At 38.4% G+C, this 18,653-nt stretch overlaps 1 protein-coding gene and 1 long non-coding RNA gene across 4 annotated transcripts in view; both read left to right on the top strand.

Moving 5' to 3' along the window:
• The first annotated feature begins 10,756 nt into the window (after positions 1–10,756).
• On the top strand, positions 10,757–11,226 carry LOC143744224 (uncharacterized). The gene is made up of 3 exons (XR_013205814.1): positions 10,757–10,854; positions 11,034–11,096; positions 11,185–11,226. It is a non-coding gene; the product is annotated as an uncharacterized LOC143744224 (long non-coding RNA).
• Positions 11,227–18,224: 6,998 nt separating this feature from the next.
• Positions 18,225–18,653, top strand: part of LOC143744642 (xaa-Pro aminopeptidase 2-like) — a 47,600-nt gene continuing 47,171 nt past the window's right edge. For all 3 annotated transcript variants that reach the window (XM_077236326.1, XM_077236324.1, XM_077236325.1), the window contains exon 1: positions 18,225–18,470. The gene's annotated coding sequence lies outside the window, so the exon portion shown is untranslated. The remainder of the gene's footprint in view (positions 18,471–18,653) is intronic.

The following is an 18,653-nucleotide window of genomic DNA, read 5'->3' as shown; positions in this document are numbered from 1 at the left end:
TGGATCAAATCCACCTTTAAACATCTACAGGAACCGTAAGTGCCAAGAGCATATCAGCGTTTTCCTTGTGAAATCCAAATTAAACAACCATCTGCTGTTTTTAACACATCATTACATTCACCACGATACCGTATAGAAAAACACCTTACATTTACGACATCCAGGAGTACATAATCCTAGAAAGCCAAGCGTTACATGACACCAGGAAGAATCATCAACATCATCATCATCATCATCGCTGTTATTTTCCTACATATGTCATGGTAAAGTCAGCAAGTAATCCACCAATGGCACAATTAACTTCATTAAATGGGCACAATAACAAGCCAAACCTCTGCAGTGCAGTACAGCGCGCAGCCAGGTGCCGTTTTCCTCCTCTCCCCAGCCCCAGAAGGCTAACCATGTTGGGTAACTGATCAACTACAGCTGCCCATTCCCGTTCCCAAGGCTAACAGCAGAGAGAAAAAGATAAACATGAGGAGGCAACAGCCGTCACACTCCGTACTTACCAGCACTGGCTGAACACAGCAGAGAAACCACCAGCACAATCACCAGCGTCAAGATCTTCACATTCATTTCTGCTCTCCCCTCCGTTTCCCTGCCAGTCGCTAGCTGATATACTGTAGTGGTGTGTGTGTGTGGATGGGAGGGAGAGGAGAGTGGGTGAGCGAGAGTGAGAGAGAAAAGGAGAGAGACTGTTTGCTCTTCGGTGTGCGCGTGTGTCTGTGTGTGTGCGCGGCTGCGTGCGTGTGTGCCTGTGAATGTGCTTGTATATCTGTGTGCAAGTGTGTGACAGTGCCGCTGAGATTAAGGGCAGGTTTCTGTCTGAGTTATCCTGCCGTAATGTGCAAATTTCCCTTTTGTGAATTGGAAGTCCAGTAGAACGAGTGCAAAAAGAGTCGGTTTGTATCAGGGCGGTTTGCCTTGAATTAGGAGCCCAAGTCCCTCGTGTTGCTTATGTATCCCTGACTCTGGGGGTCACGGAAAAGGGGGCTTCCTCCCCCGATGGTATTAACCCTCCCACTGAGAGTGAGAGAGGAAGAGTGTAGCTCTATGATATTAGTCAAACAGATACCCTTCTCAGAATTGTTTAAGTTGTGCGTGTCCGGAAACAACATCACATGAAGTAAAGATGGTTTTCTTCTCTCAAACATTTCCTCATATATAGGTAGATGAGTTGAACAGACCAACACAGTTCACTTCCATATCCTTGGTGGCGCTTTTCTTTTTGTCCATTTTGTGTGTGCCAGAGACAGACTTATCAGGTCCTCTGTTGTTTTGTTTGATTTGCTGATTCTGAGTCATTTGTTTTGCTCTGTGTATAGATTTCCATTCTCTGCAAGAACAAAGGGTTTGATGAAAATCTGAGCGGAGGTACATTTGGTACTGCATGAATTTTCTGTCGTCCAATAAACAGGGAGGGTTTCAATTCTCATGCTGAATGGTGAGTGATATGAAAAAGCCTTAAAGCAGAAAAACGTTTTAATATATATTATCCATGAATTATATGGATGTAAATTGATGTATATTGTAATTTCATTCCATTAGTTTTGTTTTTTGCTTTAAATATTTATTTTCATTTGTATTTACAAACTTTGGTTACATTAATCTAGCTCAATTTAAACTGTTTAGGACACACCCTCTTCATTTTCAATGCCTAAATGAATGTTCCCATAATCAAGTCACTAAGAGAATTAAATACAAGTGTAGCTAGAGGCCAAGAGACTGGCAGTTGAGGACGGATGGACATATTATGTGCTGTGATGTTGTCAGTATTGTTCTAATCAAGATGCCCAACATATGGTTTTGTTACAAAAATATCTTCTTATTACTTAGTAGCTCAGTGCGTAAATCTGTCTTTCAAGACTAAATATAATGATTCAAAATACTTTGTGTTTCAAAATATTTTCATAAAACAATTATTGCCACTGTTACATGGCATTTTCGTTTCCAAGGGACTAAAGAAGCAGTAGTCTAAATTCCACTGACACCCATTCAGTAAACTAATTAGGTGGCTGCTTGAGTCACTGAGCATTCATAACCTGAATTTTGCTCATTTATATTCTGATTTCTGGGACCGTGGCTCCATGTGCCATTGTTTTCTGTGGTCATCATCCGTCCCAGGCAAGCATGTCCGTAGCACCCTCTTCAGACCTTACAACAGGAGCACCTTCCATTTTAGCATGGTCCACTTGAAGCCTTCACTCTTTGTGAAGTAATCCTCTCGTCTGGTACTGTCCAATGCAAAGTCTGAAGGTGCTTATCCTCCACCGACCTAATTTTAGCTTGGAGATAATATGTTGAAGAACACTGTCCAGGTTTTTTGCATGGCTAGTATCTGTAAAACATGCCTGACTCGATTTAGTTGTTTTCGTGAGAGGATTAATACAACAGTTAACACACAGTAAACATACATTTATATTAATTTACAGAATGCAACTAAACCGTAATTTCCAGGAGAGTATGAATGGCATGTTGTAATGCTCTCAAGAAAGATACATAAGAGCATTTGTGACTTATAAAGGTTTTAAAGTCTCCCCAAAATTGCACCAAATTACCTTTAATCCTCTTTGGGTGTTTTAGGTACCTTGCATATGGGCATTTAAGTTTCTGCTTGTATTTTAAATTCAGAGCTGCAAATTCTTCCTTGTTGGTTGTTAGACATGTTCATAACTGATGCACCTGGCATATCTGACCTCACAGGAAGTACTTGGATGTTTACAGGAAGTGCTTTAAGAGTAAAGGAATTCAATGCATTTCACGTGCCAATCCCATTCATCATCCTAAACCCTTCCTGATTTACCGTTTTATTTATAGTGAAGAATGTGTGTCCTCACTGCAAGTTAAACATAACTCAATCTGGATCATAGAAAACAAAGCTGTCCCCCAGTCATGTTAATGATATCTATCGATACGGAAAAATCAACAGGTATTATTTTTTCATCCGAAGCTATAAAAGGCAGCTTATCACATAAAATGTTTACTTCATTATTTGCCTCCATTCATGATTAATGTTCTTCCTGTTTGTTATCCGCCTTTTAATTGTTTCTGTGTTTAGTACACAGTACCTGAATAAATGTGGGCGGATGTTTGTTAGTGTTGTTGAGTGATCTGGTTTAAAATAGTCAGGGCTACTGAATCATGCCATCATATAGTGAGTATTGTTTTCAAGGCCTGTAAACATTGAAAGCCAAGAACTAGTTAAATTATATGGTAGTTTATGTTCTCTGTAAAGTTTAGCTATTTTTGACAGCAACAGGCTTAATTAGTGAAATATTGACAAATACACACATTGCCCTTATTACACTTCAGGTCAGTGGATTAAACTTTCATCCCATAATCATGTCTCCAGCCATGTCTTTTCAGTTGAAACAATCATGCCATTTCTACCACTCGTATATTTTAGGTAACGTATTGAATTTGTTCCAGTAATTTACTTTACTAATGTGCAATTTGTTTTTGTCCTTTTTTTCTGGAGCCTTGAGTTGCTTTCATGGAACTTTATTGCAGAGGATTTGTGGCTATGTAGACAGTTGTTAATTTCTAGCTCATTATTTACCCTGGACCAGCCAATTATCTCCAGTGAACACTGGCTCTAGTGTTGCGTGACTCAGCAGCTGCTGTCTCCGTAATCCAGGTTATCCGGCCCATCAGCGAGAGAGCGCTAACTTGGCTAACATGGGATGACAGTTTAGGGTCACTGTCAATTCAATAGAGCAAATTTCAAATGCTTTTCACTTTATAGACAATATAAGGAATTCAAAAATCTCAGGTATTTTCACCTTTGCATAGACACTGAGTTGCATCATGTCAATCTGTACTATTTTATCTTAATAGTACAGATCAACTTTTTATTTTATTTTAGGTAACACTTTATTTTACAGTGTCCTTGTTTCTCATGTTACTTGTAGTTACTATAGTAATAACTATAAATTATGCATAATTAGGCCCTACATGCAATTAACCCTACAACAAACCTAATCCTAATCCTCCCAAAACCCTATAGTAAGTACCCAATTAATATTACTCAGTACTTATCTGTACAGTATCAACATTTGATCAATATTTTATTTTGCTTTATTTTAGTTTCTCCTTTGTGTGCATATTGATTTGCAGTGTTGATCTGTACTATTTTATTTTAATAAATCATATCTACATTTATTTTTATTGTATTGCTCTTTTACAGACAGTACATAATGCAGTTAGAGACATGTTACAGGAAAAAAAAACTATAGTCTTTTTGCATAATCAATGAGCTGTCTTGCGTTTAAGCAAAGAGAAGTCTTTATACAGACTTAAGCCCACATACTCCTTGTCATAGATTTACTCCAGAATCCTTAAAAAAACAAACTCACAACCGCTTTGACAGTGCAGCCAGTATCTAATCAGAGATGTGCATCTCTGGGATAGTTTCACAGGTGCCAGCTAATGCAAGCGCTGATTTTGAAGTCACCCGGCTGTCTCTGTCTCAAAGGCTCTGATGAATACATCTCGGGGATCCTTTATAGCCGTGTGCTTAGTGGACTTTTGTCTTCTCTGGAGATACATGCCAACTTTTCTCATGGTCCTTTGGACTTCTAATGGTGCTGTTGTTCTATATGCACTCCTTCCAGAGCCCGCCTTCCTTTAGCAGTGTTTTTTCATCTCTGCTTTCTCTCCTGTCTCTATCATGTAAAAAAAAAAAAAACGGATCTAAAAGAAGAGATATGCTGTTCATCCAGATCCGGAGTTCATTTATTGTAGCAGTAAGATGAAAAGAAGTCAAAACAAATTGAGAGATCGCAGAGAAAGCCATAGCAGAGTACGTTCAATTTTCCTCCCTGATGATATTCTGCTTATCGGAATTTCGATCAGTTCACACCGTCGCACGCAGTTTAGAAACGGCCGGCTTGGTTTGAATGGATGGTGGTTGTTAGTTCTCGGAGTTGGAAAGTAGAGTGTCAGCCTGGCTGTGGATCAGAGTCTGTGGGACTGATGCAAGCCTAGAGATAAGAGACTGTTTTCAGGAAGACCGGGAGCGGCACGCGGGCATTTGGTGTTCCTGAACGGGACTTTGAAGTCGGACAATGCCCACTCCTCCACAACCTCTAATGATCTTCATGTTTATGAATGATTTGCAAATGACCAAGCAATCCTTCCTTGAAAATGTCTCCTGTTTACAGTTTCCACTGCCAGGCTAATCTTAAATCCCGTTAATGTTAAATAACCGATATTCCAGGTGTTATGTGCCTCGTGTTTAGTCTGGAATGTGTCTGAAAATGTGAGGTTACAGTCAGGGGACACAAAAAATAGCAACTGTTGCACAGTTGTTAAACGACAAAGGAAAGTCCTAATTATGCTAAAAAGAGTGTTACAGCATGTTGAAGATTTTCATCTTCCGATAATTTTCCTGTCCTCATTAGTGGTCTGCATTCTTAATTTCATCATTAACATCAGTTAAACGTGTGCCGTTCTCTCCTCTGTGTATTGCAGCGGCAGTCTGCCTGCACAGGGGACTTTTGCAGGAAAATTACAGTCATTTTCATGAAGAGGTCATTATTTGCTCTGATGCAATCAGGCCAAGGTGAACATAAGACAAGGAGAGGAGTCAATAAAGAAATGGATGTATCAAGTGCAGTTACAGGGTCATCTACCATAAAAGCAGTGGCATGTTTTTACCCTACATTCGCTGATGGATTACTCTTTCACTCACTGCTCTCAAAGTCATTGTCAGAAGCTCAGTCTGTTGTTTTTTTCTGGAGGTGACACACTGTTTTAGAAATGAAGGGTAGAATGTGAGGTGTGGTAATGTGGTGGATGCCGCCTTTTTTTACTTTGAGTGAATAGGAAATAAGAAGCCTCCATTAAAGCTATGGTGGAGTGGCAGTGTTTTGAACCCCGTCTTTGTTTCTTATATCTGTGAAATTCGCCTTTGATGCGCTGACACCTTCCCTGTTATGAATTCTCTTTGCTCTGTCTGTGAAGAATAGCATAACAATTCACACTTTACCGTGTAAAGTTGCCTTAGTGCACAGAGCCATAAATATCATTTATTTTGTGTCACGCATAAAGTCGAAAGCAATAGTTCTTGAGGTGCTTTTACCCCAGCTGTGTATTGTTATCAGCTGCAATGGGCAAAAAAAGGCTAGTGACCCGTACTACTTAATGACCAGCTCAGAGGCCGCCGAATCCATATCATAAATCGTTCCTGTGGGTCGTGCCTCGGTTTCCACCTGTAAGGGGGAGGGCAAGTTCGGGTCATTTTTCAACATGTGATCAGGGACTCATTAGCAGCGGTTTTGTTCTGCTCTCATTGCCATGGAGAACATATGATATTAAATCTCTTTCCTATTGTACAGAGTTCTAATTAGCTAGGTCATTTGGGAACCTTAAGTGGGGGATTTTATATGACCAAACATAGAATTTTTTAAATAATCTTAATTTTAATGTATCCCCGGTGTCCCGTTCCCATGTTTAGCTAACATATAACAACCCATGCGGAATTTCGAAGTAGTTTGAGTTGCATTTGTGAACTTTTTGTCAGATATAAGGGACAAAGATAAAGGTTAAAATAAAAGGAGCAAAGGGGTTTCGAAAGAAACCGTGAAAAGGAACAGGATCTAGCGGTGGATGTGTTGTCCTTTGTGTGTTTGGCATGTTGGCAGCACTTGATAAATGGACTGTTCTGGAGGAATCCATTCACCCTTCACAGTGCCACTGACCCTTCTCTGTTACGTAGCAACTAGACCTTCAGTGGAGGAATCAGTATAGTCCGCATAGCTCAAACCTAGAGGAATATGTTTAAATCTCTGATGTCTTTTGACTTGCATTTGTGTGTATATAAATATAGCTTGCAGGATAGAATTTGTCTGGCTGTTTGTTATATCCCCCAAACTTTTAATTTATTATTTTTTCTCATGTTCAGGTTGAATTCATGCAATAGTCTGAAGAATTGTTCTTTGTTTTGTTTTTGAGTGATACCTGTGATTCAAAGGGGGAGGCTTAAACGGTTTGCTTCACATTGTGCACATTTTTCAATTTCACACAAGTCAGCACACAACTCAAGGCTACTGACCAGCATTTCAAAATAGTACGGAGAAATCTTTCATCTGTCTTGTGCTAAGACACTTTTTGTTATCTCTTATCTGTGATGTTCTTTCTTGAGTACTTTTCACAGCTGTTTTACCTCAGGCTCCTAAAGGATCTACATTAATATGAATAAATGGTTACACTTTATTTTAAGGTGTCATTGTTACAGTGTAATTAAATATTTAAGTACAGTGTAATATGAATTAATTACATGTACTTACTATAGTGTTAGGGTAGGATTAGGATTTGGTTGAGGGTTAGTTGCATGTAATTATGCACAATTTACTGTTATTACTATGGTAAATAAAAACACTGTAAAATAAAGTGTTACCGAATACATTTCATGACGTGCACTCAAAGAAAACTGAAATTGCTTTTCAGATGCATTTAACCTTTCATTAAATTAAATTATTAAAATTAAATTTACATTTCCTTTACAATAACATGCACTAATGAAATAAGACATTTATTAAGACATAAAATAGTCAATTTTGACCTACACATTTGAGTCTGCATTTGTAAGGGGTTGAGGGGAGCATTGTTTTAGTATAGTTTGGGACACCATTTTAATGTGGTCACATTAAACATAATTATGCATCTCTGACCAAAACTATGAATGCATGCCCCCACACCCACTGAGCCCTTCGTACTGTGATTGTTAGTACTGATGTAAGGGAACGCCTAAGATCCTTCAGATTAATGACAGACACATGGACACTCATATGCAAGGGTGTGACCCAACTGAATATGTTAATATATCTAACGCAATGTGTGTGTGAATATTTTCTGTTTGTGTTCATGCTGTCTGATAATCACCCTGCATTGAATTTCAGACCTAAAGGTCATGTCTCATTTCGCCTCAGGCCAAGATGACCCGTTCTCCTCCGATTCAGCATATTGCAGAAGTGGCACTCCCCCTTCGGATCATAACACACACTTTGTCCACTGGTAGCCTGCAAACGAACTTCAGTGTTCGGTTTAGTTTGTATCAATGAGCTGTTCCTAACTGTCCCATTCCAGCCCAAATGCAGTAGAAGATTTGATCTCAGGGACAGAAAAGCAGGCAAGTTTAAGTAAGGGATGTGCACTGGATGAATCATTACTCCAGTTAGCCATGAGCTGATTGATTATGTCAATAAGGTTTTCTGAGGCATTGTGGATCTGGACACTAACCCTACTGACAGCCAGACCTGACCCAGAAGCATCTGACCAAGGGAAGCATGTCGTTATATAGCACACTACACTATCCAGTACAGGACAGTAGTGAGTGCTGAGTGGCTCAAAAATAGGAGCACATTCCCAACTCGGATCATCACATTAAGAGCTGCCAAAACAGTCTGAGCCAACGGAAGGTACTATCAGAGTATCATCATCTTAGCTAGGCTATGAGTGCCAAATATGTCATATAAAGCTTCTCAGCGATTAGAGGGAGGCTACAGGTTTTAAATGTGGGAGGTAAAAGACCATGTCTATATCTACAGTAGGAGATGTTACCCTTCCCGCAAATGAGCCTGGTTTCACCCAAGGTTTTTTTCTCACCTAATGGAGTTTGGATTCCTGAATTGTACTGATGATGACACTATGGTGTTCTATTGGGCTGCTTTATTGCTAAATTTTTTTTTTTTTTTTTTTTTTTTCAGGCAACACTGTTATTAAACTAAATTTAAATTAACATTGGACTGGCACTGTTTATTTATGTAGAACTGCTTATTGCTGAATTGAACTTGTTTTGTAATTGATCAACTTTGTGCAGTTATTGAACTGAACTGAATCAACACTGAGCTGACTTGAGCTGAATAATTACAGTATTGGCTTTTTAGGGCGGCTGTTCAAGTTTGTGTCATTGATTGTTATTTTCCTGTTTATTGCTGTAAAGCTGTTTAAAAAGCGTTCTAGAAATAAAGGTGACTTGACATCACAATGCGAGGTCCATGGTTTTCTGGGTCTGGTAAGGAAGAATTTGGCTGGCTTTCACAAAAACCAGACCTGGACTCCAGTGAACACCTCTGGGATGAATTGGACCACTGACTCTCGGCCAGGCCTCATCACCCAATATCACTGGTTGACCTCGCTGATGCTCATGGGTCTGAATGTGAGTAAATCCCTCAAGCCATTGTCAACTCTAGTGAAAAACATTCCTAAGAGAGTAAGCTATTATAGGAGCAAAGGGATCCTTGATGAGTGCCTCAGGTACCCTTCAGTGGACCGTCACAAAGTGATTCTTATTTTGTCGTTCATGAGATTGTCTTGTTTGTTTTAGATGTCAAGAATGGACTAGGAAACTTTCAGCTGACATTGATTAGGGATGGCACAAATATATGAAATATCTTGACAAGAGACTTCTCCCAGTATTGCTAACAGTTGGTAAATTGAATTATTTGACAGAGAATCCATTTATATGTGATGATAAATTATTTCCATGAATCAGCCCATCTTTTGCACCTCATATACTACCCTCACATAACAGGATAAATAAACCTACATATAATTTCAAACAGTAAATAATGTTTATGAATATTTATTTTATTGTGTACCTTGCTAACATCTGAGTACTCCCAAGGTTTTTCCCTCTTCACGTGAACTTCTTATGCAGTTTTTTTCCTTTCCATGAACACTTTGAAGAAAAAGTCTAGAAGAGACTAAAAGAAGAACAATTATGTTTTTAAGTTTTTCTCCATTGTGCAGTGGAGCAGAGTGACAGAATATTGCAAGAGATATAGCTGAGGATCATCACCACCATCACTCATGAGAAACAGGCCGGTTTAAATCTGTTGTGTGTTGTAATACTTCTTATGTATGTATATGTGCAGACACAGAGTCTGTCCTATTCATTTTTTGCAAATAATTATATAAAAAATAAATTAGGAAATTCATATTTATAATGATGTGACATTATATAAATGGCAACTTAAAGGGATAGTCCTCCCAAAAAATATTCTCTCATCATTTACTCATCCTCTCTAAACATGACATTTCTTCTGTGGAACCCAAATTCCCAAACCCAAAACTCTTTTTTTTTTTTTTGAAGAATGTTGGGCAGCAAACAACATTGGAACCCATTGACTTCCGTTAAATAAAATATTTCTCAAATGTCTTCTTTTATGTTCCACAGATGAAAGTCATAGAGGTTTGGAATAGCATGAGGGTGAGTAAATTATGACAGCAGTTTCATAATTGATCAGCAATCATTTGTGAACCTTTGGCGGCCAAGCGAAACAAACTATATCCAGAATAGCTGTTTTGAGAGCAATGTTCCTGAGATAGTAAATTAGATCCCATATGCAAGTGCTTAGGGGTAGAAAAGGAGAGAAAAATAGTGTTGGCCATCTGTGTGCTATTTAGATTGATCCCAGCAGCCATGGCTGTTTAATTCAAAAACTGTCAGGGAGTGTCATTAGGTGCGGCCATTTTCAGGCTTCAGATTTCATTAGCCCCAGGAAGGCCCACATTACCCTGAGGATTAATGTCAAGCCTCCCGATACAGATCTGGAGCTGTGGAGTGCTTAGAGGAACATCCCTGACCTTTTTGCGTAAATACACTGTGATTCATTAAAGATTATGTAGACCACGGGAAAACTCTTAAAAAGTTGAAGACTTGTACACGTTTTGGCCTGTAAAGTTATCCTTGTTGCTCTGGGACAAGAAAATTGGTTCCTGAAGCCTAATTTGTGTTTTTATTTATTTCATTTAAAAGTCCAATGTTGTGTGAACCACAATGTTCTTCAAAATATCTTCGTTTGTCTTCCACAGAAGAAAGAAAGTCATACATGTTTGGGACGACATGGGGTAAGTAAATGTTTTGATGTACTATCCCTTTAAAAAACAAAATCCAAAACATCCTGCTTTTTTTTCTTTGTTGTTTGCTCATTCAAAATTGCATCATGAGTTTAAACCGCAACAGCCTAGGTGATAGTGTCTTTGGCCTTCCTTCCTTCCTTTTTTCTCCTAAAGCCTCTTTCTTGCAGTTATCAGAAGGAAGGAGCAGTTGCTACGTCATGGCCAAAGCCAACAGCGAGCATGATAACCCAGTGAGGATGAGAGGAGTCATCACTTTTCCTGTTTTAATTAGTAACATCAGCTCTTCAACTGGCAATCATGTCATCTGCTTCCTTCCAGGCGTTGATTATAAATTGAGGACTGCGTCACACAGACCACACTCGTAAGATATGCTGTGTTTTTTTTGCACCCAGTTTCAAGTGAAAGATATTTCACAGAACCCGGAATATGATAAATTCAGAAGTGCAACATTTTGACAGCTGCAATAATGGAATAAAATTTTCACACGGCCCCAATTGAGACATAATCAAGCCCTTGCTCGCTAACCCAGGCTCAACATGTTGATGTTTCTAGAAGCTTGCTGAATTATAAACCTGCTTCCACTCATGGGGTTTTGATTTTACCTGATTCAGGAGGTTGTTAAATGTGTACGATCATGGAGCCATTTATCACACGCTCACTGTGCGCCGCTCACAGTCCCGGAATACATTTCCAGGTGCACTGGTACTGCACACAAATCAGGGAATGGTCACAACTACATGTGATTCAGAGCAGTCTGGATGTCATAAAGAATATGCATCATACCCCTTTTAAGGTCAAATATATGCAAGGTCTGAAAATATCTGTTTTGCCTTCTGCTCCACTGTAGTTGTGTGCATTAACCTGACCCTGGATCTGAAAACCTTCAAGAGTATGACCAATATATATGTCTAGAATGCTTTTAAAGGGAGAAGACCTTTTGAACTGTGAGTTTTCATCTTTTAGACATTTAAAACTTCAGAAGACGTCTTGACAGGTTTTAAAAAGGACTCGAGACAAAGCTGAAGAGATCTGTCTATGTTCAGGTTCAGTCTCAAATGTGAGTGCATGTAGTGTACAAATTGTGTAAGAGATCTTGGGCAAATCAATTTCTTCAGTGTAGCGTATCACATACCGATTTGTAAAGAAATTAACTGTTCCAGTCTCAATACCTCTTAACAATTCCAGTTCCTTAGAGGGTTACACACAAAAAAAAAAGTATGCCATCATTTACTCATCCTCAAGCCATCCTAGGTGTATAGACTTACTTCTTTCAGCCAAACACAATCAGAGTTATATCAAAAAATATCCTGACTCTTCCAAGCTTTATAATGGGTGAACAGTAACTGAGATTTTGAAGTGCATCCATCCATCATAAAAGTAATTCAATCAGCTCCATGGGTTAATTGTGTTTGGGTGAAAGAAGAAAGTCATATACACCTTGGATGGCTTGCGGGTGAGTAAATTATGGGATCATTTTTGTGTGAACTAGCCCTTTAACAGTTGCAATAATGATGCTTTTAAAGCTTGTAAGGAAAAGGAGGAAAAAGGCGAATTACAAATAAATATATTATATAAAATTATAAACAAATTTCAAATTCATTTATTTTTTGAAATACAACTGAAGAAAACTTATTTGTTTTATGTCTTTGTCTATCTTTACACATTACTTCTACTACTACATGTTGTCATATAAACATCCAGCACTGATTTAAGTCTCATGACATGTATGAAAGCAAGGCCGTCAGGGACAGACTTGCCGTGCTTTCAATGGCATCTGCAGTAAAAAGCTATATGAAGCTCTTAGATCGCTTATAATTTTCCACAGCTCATGTTGTCTAGAGTTTTTTTGTCTACTGAAATTTCTTGCAAGTGTTTCGTCAGCAGAACAATCCAAAAACACATTAAATAACAGTAAAACCCACTGAAGAGATGTAAGTCTATCCCTCACAGCCTCGCTTTCATTTCATTCAAAGATGGCACTGCTGTGAATAAGGTCAAGTCACCTTTATTTATATAGCGCTTTTTACAATACAGATAGTTTCAAAGCAGCTGTTTGTTACAGAGATAACAAAACAAAAAAAATACAACAAAGTTTGTTTCTAGAAGAAAATAGCTTCACAGTCCAGCTAAGTAAGTTCAATGTTGGTTTGTTTTTGCTCTAAGATTTTTATTAATTTAGTTTATTTAAGGCTTATAAGAGTAATTTGCAGTGTCCTAATCACATACTATATAGTATGTGCTAAATTTAGTTTGAAACTTCCGACCATAAAAAAGTATGTTCTATATGAATGTCTGTAGTATCGGACGTACTACATCTGCTATGTTGTTCCTGTCATGTGACCTAAGGTGTCAGTCGTGTTGCTTCACTGTCATTCACAAATCCTCTCCTGTGGCCTCCTAGGAGAGTATACAGTATGCACACTTCAGAAACTTGATGGTAGTAGTAGATCATCCTACAAAAGTAGGTACTTTTCATCTACTGTTTTATGAATGCTATGATTTCTGACTTAATACTCATCTCACATACTGTTTTTTCCTAGTATATAGTGTGGAAGCAGGCATAATCAGATACAGGGATTCAATAAGAAATTGGGAAACACTGGTTATGCTGGATGTTTGACCAGCATAGTCATCCATTTAGGAACCGCTTCTGATTAAGAAAGGTAAACGTAATTTTTTTTCTCACTATAAAAATTGATTCACATAAAGAAATTAATAGTACTTTCAAAAAAATGTTTAAATTCATCTTTATTTTCATGTGATGAATACTCCAGTCAAGTCGCCTCATGCATATTAAGATCATATCACCAGCATAATACAACTCATCCACCTTCTCTCAATTCAAACACTGACTTTTATTCATCTGAGTGATGTTCTTTGACCATCTTTCCCCCTGAAAGAATTACCCACATGCTCCTTGAATCCTGTATTGGTATTATCAGTTTGTCATAGGTCACGCTTCCTGATGCTATTTTGAGATGCTGTCAACAAGTGTTGTTCTACATCCTGTGGTGGAAAAAGTCTGATGATGACTATAGTTAATGCTGAGCAGCTTATTGAGTTTCCCCCAGGAAAACTCCCCCGTGAATCACTAAAAGCTGTGCTGAAGGCAGTCACTGTGGAGACTTCAATTACTGGCGTGTCCCAGTCGGCTGATTTCTAACTGTGGCCAGCAAATTAGAAAAAGATGGAGGGAGGCAGAGAGAGAGTAAGAAAAACTTAAAAATCTTTTGGAGAAGGATAGTTTAAAATGTGGATACAGAGGAACGACTGGATACTAAAGGGGACCAATCCCAATAGTTTCACCAAGTGAAACGTTTCTGTTTAGAAGTGGAGAGGTAACCTTTTGTTCACATGTTGGCTATAGGCCAGACGTCTGCACCATAGGATTCAGTTCATAATCCTGTGTATGACTGATTTATGGCTCACATTATCAACTGTTGACTAAACGTCCCCAACTGAGTCTTTTTCCTATGTAGAGACAGGTCTGTGAAAATGCAGACAATAATGTCCTACATATTTTCTAATTTAGGGCAGCACACTTCATCATCGGTGTAATTGTGTGGTTTTTAAAGATGATTAGGGAGGGTTTATTGTGGCAGTAGGTTATAGATCTTCACAGTAAAACATTATGTGCAGCAGTGAGGCCAGAATGGGCTTGTTCACAGATACATGTAGAAGATCATGTGTTCAATTCTAACTGTAAAGAAGAAATACGAATTTACAAGTACTGGTCACTACTGTTCAAAAGTGTTATTTTTTTTAAAGTTCTTTTGATATATATAGGTCATTCTCAAAAAAATAGCATATTGTGATAAAGTTCATTATTTTCCATAATGTAATGATAAAAATTAAACTTTCATCTATTTTAGATTCATTGCACACCAACTGAAATATTTCAGGTCTTTTATTGTTTTAATACTGATGATTTTGGCTACAGCTCATGAAAACCCAAAATTCCTATCTCAAAAAATTAGCATATCATGAAAAGGGTCTCTAAACGAGCTATTAACCTAATCATCTGAATCAACTAATTAACTCTAAACACCTGCAAAAGATTCCTGAGGCTTTTAAAAACTCCCAGCCTGTTTCATTACTCAAAACCGCAATCATGGGTAAGACTGCCGACCTGACTGCTGTCCAGAAGGCCATCATTGACACCCTCAAGCAAGAGGGTAAGACACAGAAAGAAATTTCTGAACAAATAGGCTGTTCCCAGAGCGCTGTATCAAGGCACCTCAGTGGGAAGTCTGTGGGAAGGAAAAGTGTGGCAAAAAACGCTGCACAACGAGAAGAGGTGACCGGACCCTGAGGAAGATTGTGGAGAAGGACCGATTCCAGACCTTGGGGGACCTGCGGAAGCAGTGGACTGAGTCTGGAGTAGAAACATCCAGAGCCACCGTGCACAGGCGTGTGCAGGAAATGGGCTACAGGTGCCGCATTCCCCAGGTCAAGCCACTTTTGAACCAGAAACAGCGGCAGAAGCGCCTGACCTGGGGTACAGAGAAGCAGCACTGGACTTCAGGCATTTTGGCATTTCCTTCTCCCCAGTCTTCCTCCAGACTCTGGCTCCTTGATTTCCGAATGCATGCAAAATTTGCTTTCATCCGAAAAAAAGTACTTTGGACCACTGAGCAACAGTCCAGTGCTGCTTCTCTGTAGCCCAGGTCAGGCGATTCTGCCTATTTTTAATGAAATAGGCTGGGAGTTTTTAAAAGCCCCAGGAATCTTTTGCAGGTGTTTAGAGTTAATTAGTTGATTCAGATGATTAGGTTAATAGCTTGTTTAGAGACCCTTTTCATGATATGCTAATTTTTTGAGATAGGAATTTGGGGTTTTCATGAGCTGTATGCCAAAATCATCAGTATTAAAACAATAAAAGACCTGAAATATTTCAGTTGGTGTGCAATGAATCTGAAATATATGAAAGTTAAATTTTTATCATTACATTATGGAAAATAATGAACTTTTTCACAATATGGTAATTTTTTTAGAAGGATATATATGTAGCACAACTGATTTCAACAGTAATAATAATAAGAAATGTTCCTTGTGTAGCAAATCAGCATATTAGAATGATTTCTGAACTGGATCTTGTGACACTGGACTGGAGTAATGATTATATTATAATATTTCACAATATCTGTTTTTAATGTATGTAGTTTTGATCGAATAAATATCTTGGTGAGCATAAGAGACATCTTAAAAAAATTCTGACCCCAAATGTTTGAATGGTATAGGGTATATATTGTACATTTCCTTACATTATATGTGACCCTGGATCACAAAACCAGTCACAATTCGCATGGGTATATTTGTGGCAATAGCCAACAATACTGTACATTGTATGGGACAAAATTATCGATTTTTCTTTTATGCCAAAAATCATGAGGATATTAAGTAAAGATCATGTTCCATGAAGATATTTTGTAAATTTCCTACCGTAAATATATAAAACATTTATTTTTGTGAGTGAATGCAGCACAATCGCAAACATAAATGGACAACTTTAACGGCGATTTTCTCAATATTTTGATTTTTTGCACGCTCAGATTCCAGAATAGTTGTGTATCTGCCAAATATTATCCTATCCTAACAAACAATACATCAATGGAAAGCTTATTTATTCAGCTTTCATATGATGTATACATCTCAATTTCAGAATTGAACCATATGTGACTGGTTTTGTGCTCCAGGGTCACATTATTAGTTTTAAATAAAGCCTAAACCTGTACTCCAAATCAAATAATTTTCCATAATCTGGTTTATCTCTTTCAAATTTGTTCAAAATGCCATGTCTTATCCTTTTGTGATTTATATTTGGACTCATCTGCCCTTCATATAGGCTTTTATGGCTGATTAGTTTGAGAATACCACTTATTTTAATGTAGTCTCAACTACAACAGCACATCTAGCCATTTATAGTGAACGTGTCATAGTTTGTGCTATTCAGGATACAGTTCTTCTATTTTTAACATCTTTTAACACCTCCACAGATTTTAATTTTCCCCAGTGCCCATGCTGAGACATGAGAGCACTATTTACCTTTGACTGTATAGGCCAGACTATGTGGTGTTTCCTTTTCAATGTCCTCTTACAACACACAAGAACGATTGACTTAATCCTAGCAGATCTGATTTTAGTGCATCTTTCACTGTCAGATGTGGAAACTTGAAGGCGGCTACACATGGCTGCCTCTGTGAACCCACAGCACTCCTCCATCTGCATGGAAGGATTTGGGGTAAAATGCTGTAGTGACTAGCAGTGGCATGTTAGCCCATTGATGGCCAGCAGTTGCTTACCTGCACTAGGAGAATGTGAGATTCTTCCAGCACAAGGTAATCAGGACTTCCAACCTCTTCAAAACACTCGTCAGTCTGACCCTCACGATCAGCCCGGTGCAGCCACACATCTGGTGCAGATGTAGCAGTCTTTCTCTCACTGGATCAGGGGAGCTGGATGTTTGCCAAGCAGTGAATGTGCTTCCTGGTGTCTTTGGCCAGTAGAGATAGTAAACACACACAGGTACTAGAACTTGAGCCAAAAGCCATCAGCACCCCAACTGCAAGAGGCCAGGCTTCAGTGATGTGGGTGATCACTTCAAACAGAATCTAAAGAATGTTTAAAACACATGGCATTCAATCACAGGCGTTTGTGACCAGGTGCAGAGAGGTGTGCAATATTACAGCCCAATGCCAAAACACTGATTAAACCTATGGAACATGTCAAAGATCATAAGCATAATGCATAAGACAGATTTGCAAATCAAAGTCAACTGAGGTCAAGCTCATGTCACCTTTGAAATGTTTTTCCCCACTGAGTTACATTGCAGTGCAGTGAGGTATTTCTTTAACGTCACTCAGGTGTCGAGTAATGCAATATATAGGCCTGGTTTCACAAACAGGGCTTAGATTAAGCCAGGATTAGGCCTTATTTTAATTAGGACATTTAAGTAGCTTTTATAATCGTGCCTTAGAAAAAAAACATTACTGTGCATATTGAGACAAAACAATGGTAGTGACATATTTTAAGATATGTCAGTGCAATTTGCTTTTAGTTATAACAGCTCAAATATGCATTTTAGTCTGGGACTAGCTTAAGCCTTGTCTGTGAAACTGGGGTAATATAATTAAATATTTCATGTTATGTAGAAATGTGTCACTGTTATTTACTGTCGTTATGGCTTTCACACACACACACATATCCAAATCAAACTCTACATTTGACATATTTTATCAAACTCTATAATTTGGTTTATACCAGAGGATACATACATACAATCATATTACTTGATTTTTTTTTTCAATTGTTAAAACAAAGATGTTTTTTTTTCACTTGAAAAATATACAAGCAAATTAAATGTTTCCTTCTACACTTTAATTCATGTAATTCTTTAGCTGACCTTCTCTTTTCTCCTCCTTCCTCCAAAACAGCCTGAAGATATGTGATATTTTGTCTTTTTAACCTGGCAGACATCACAGAGGAGGCAGATGTGATGGCTGTTTCAGAAGATCAGAGAGTGAGAAGCCCAAAACGCTGCTCCACAAGCTCCAAAGCTCAACGGGGAGCTCCTCATATGTCTACATGAAAAACCAAACTGGCTGGTTAGCGTTGGTCTTTGTGATTCAGTCTGTTAGATTCTGAGATGCCCCATGCCTGCAAAAGATCAAATAATTTCCTCCCGACCAAATTAGACATGTTGGCAGGGGGTATGAAACATGCTCACAAACTTATATTAAAATGGCTTCATCCTCTCAGACAAACCTCTATGAATGGAAGAACAATGA

This window comes from Siphateles boraxobius, unplaced genomic scaffold, assembly GCF_051911475.1.
Source record: "Siphateles boraxobius isolate OS27281-9 unplaced genomic scaffold, OSU_SipBor_1 2, whole genome shotgun sequence".
Taxonomy (NCBI): domain Eukaryota; kingdom Metazoa; phylum Chordata; class Actinopteri; order Cypriniformes; family Leuciscidae; genus Siphateles; species Siphateles boraxobius.
This window is presented reverse-complemented; position numbering and strand designations above follow the sequence as displayed.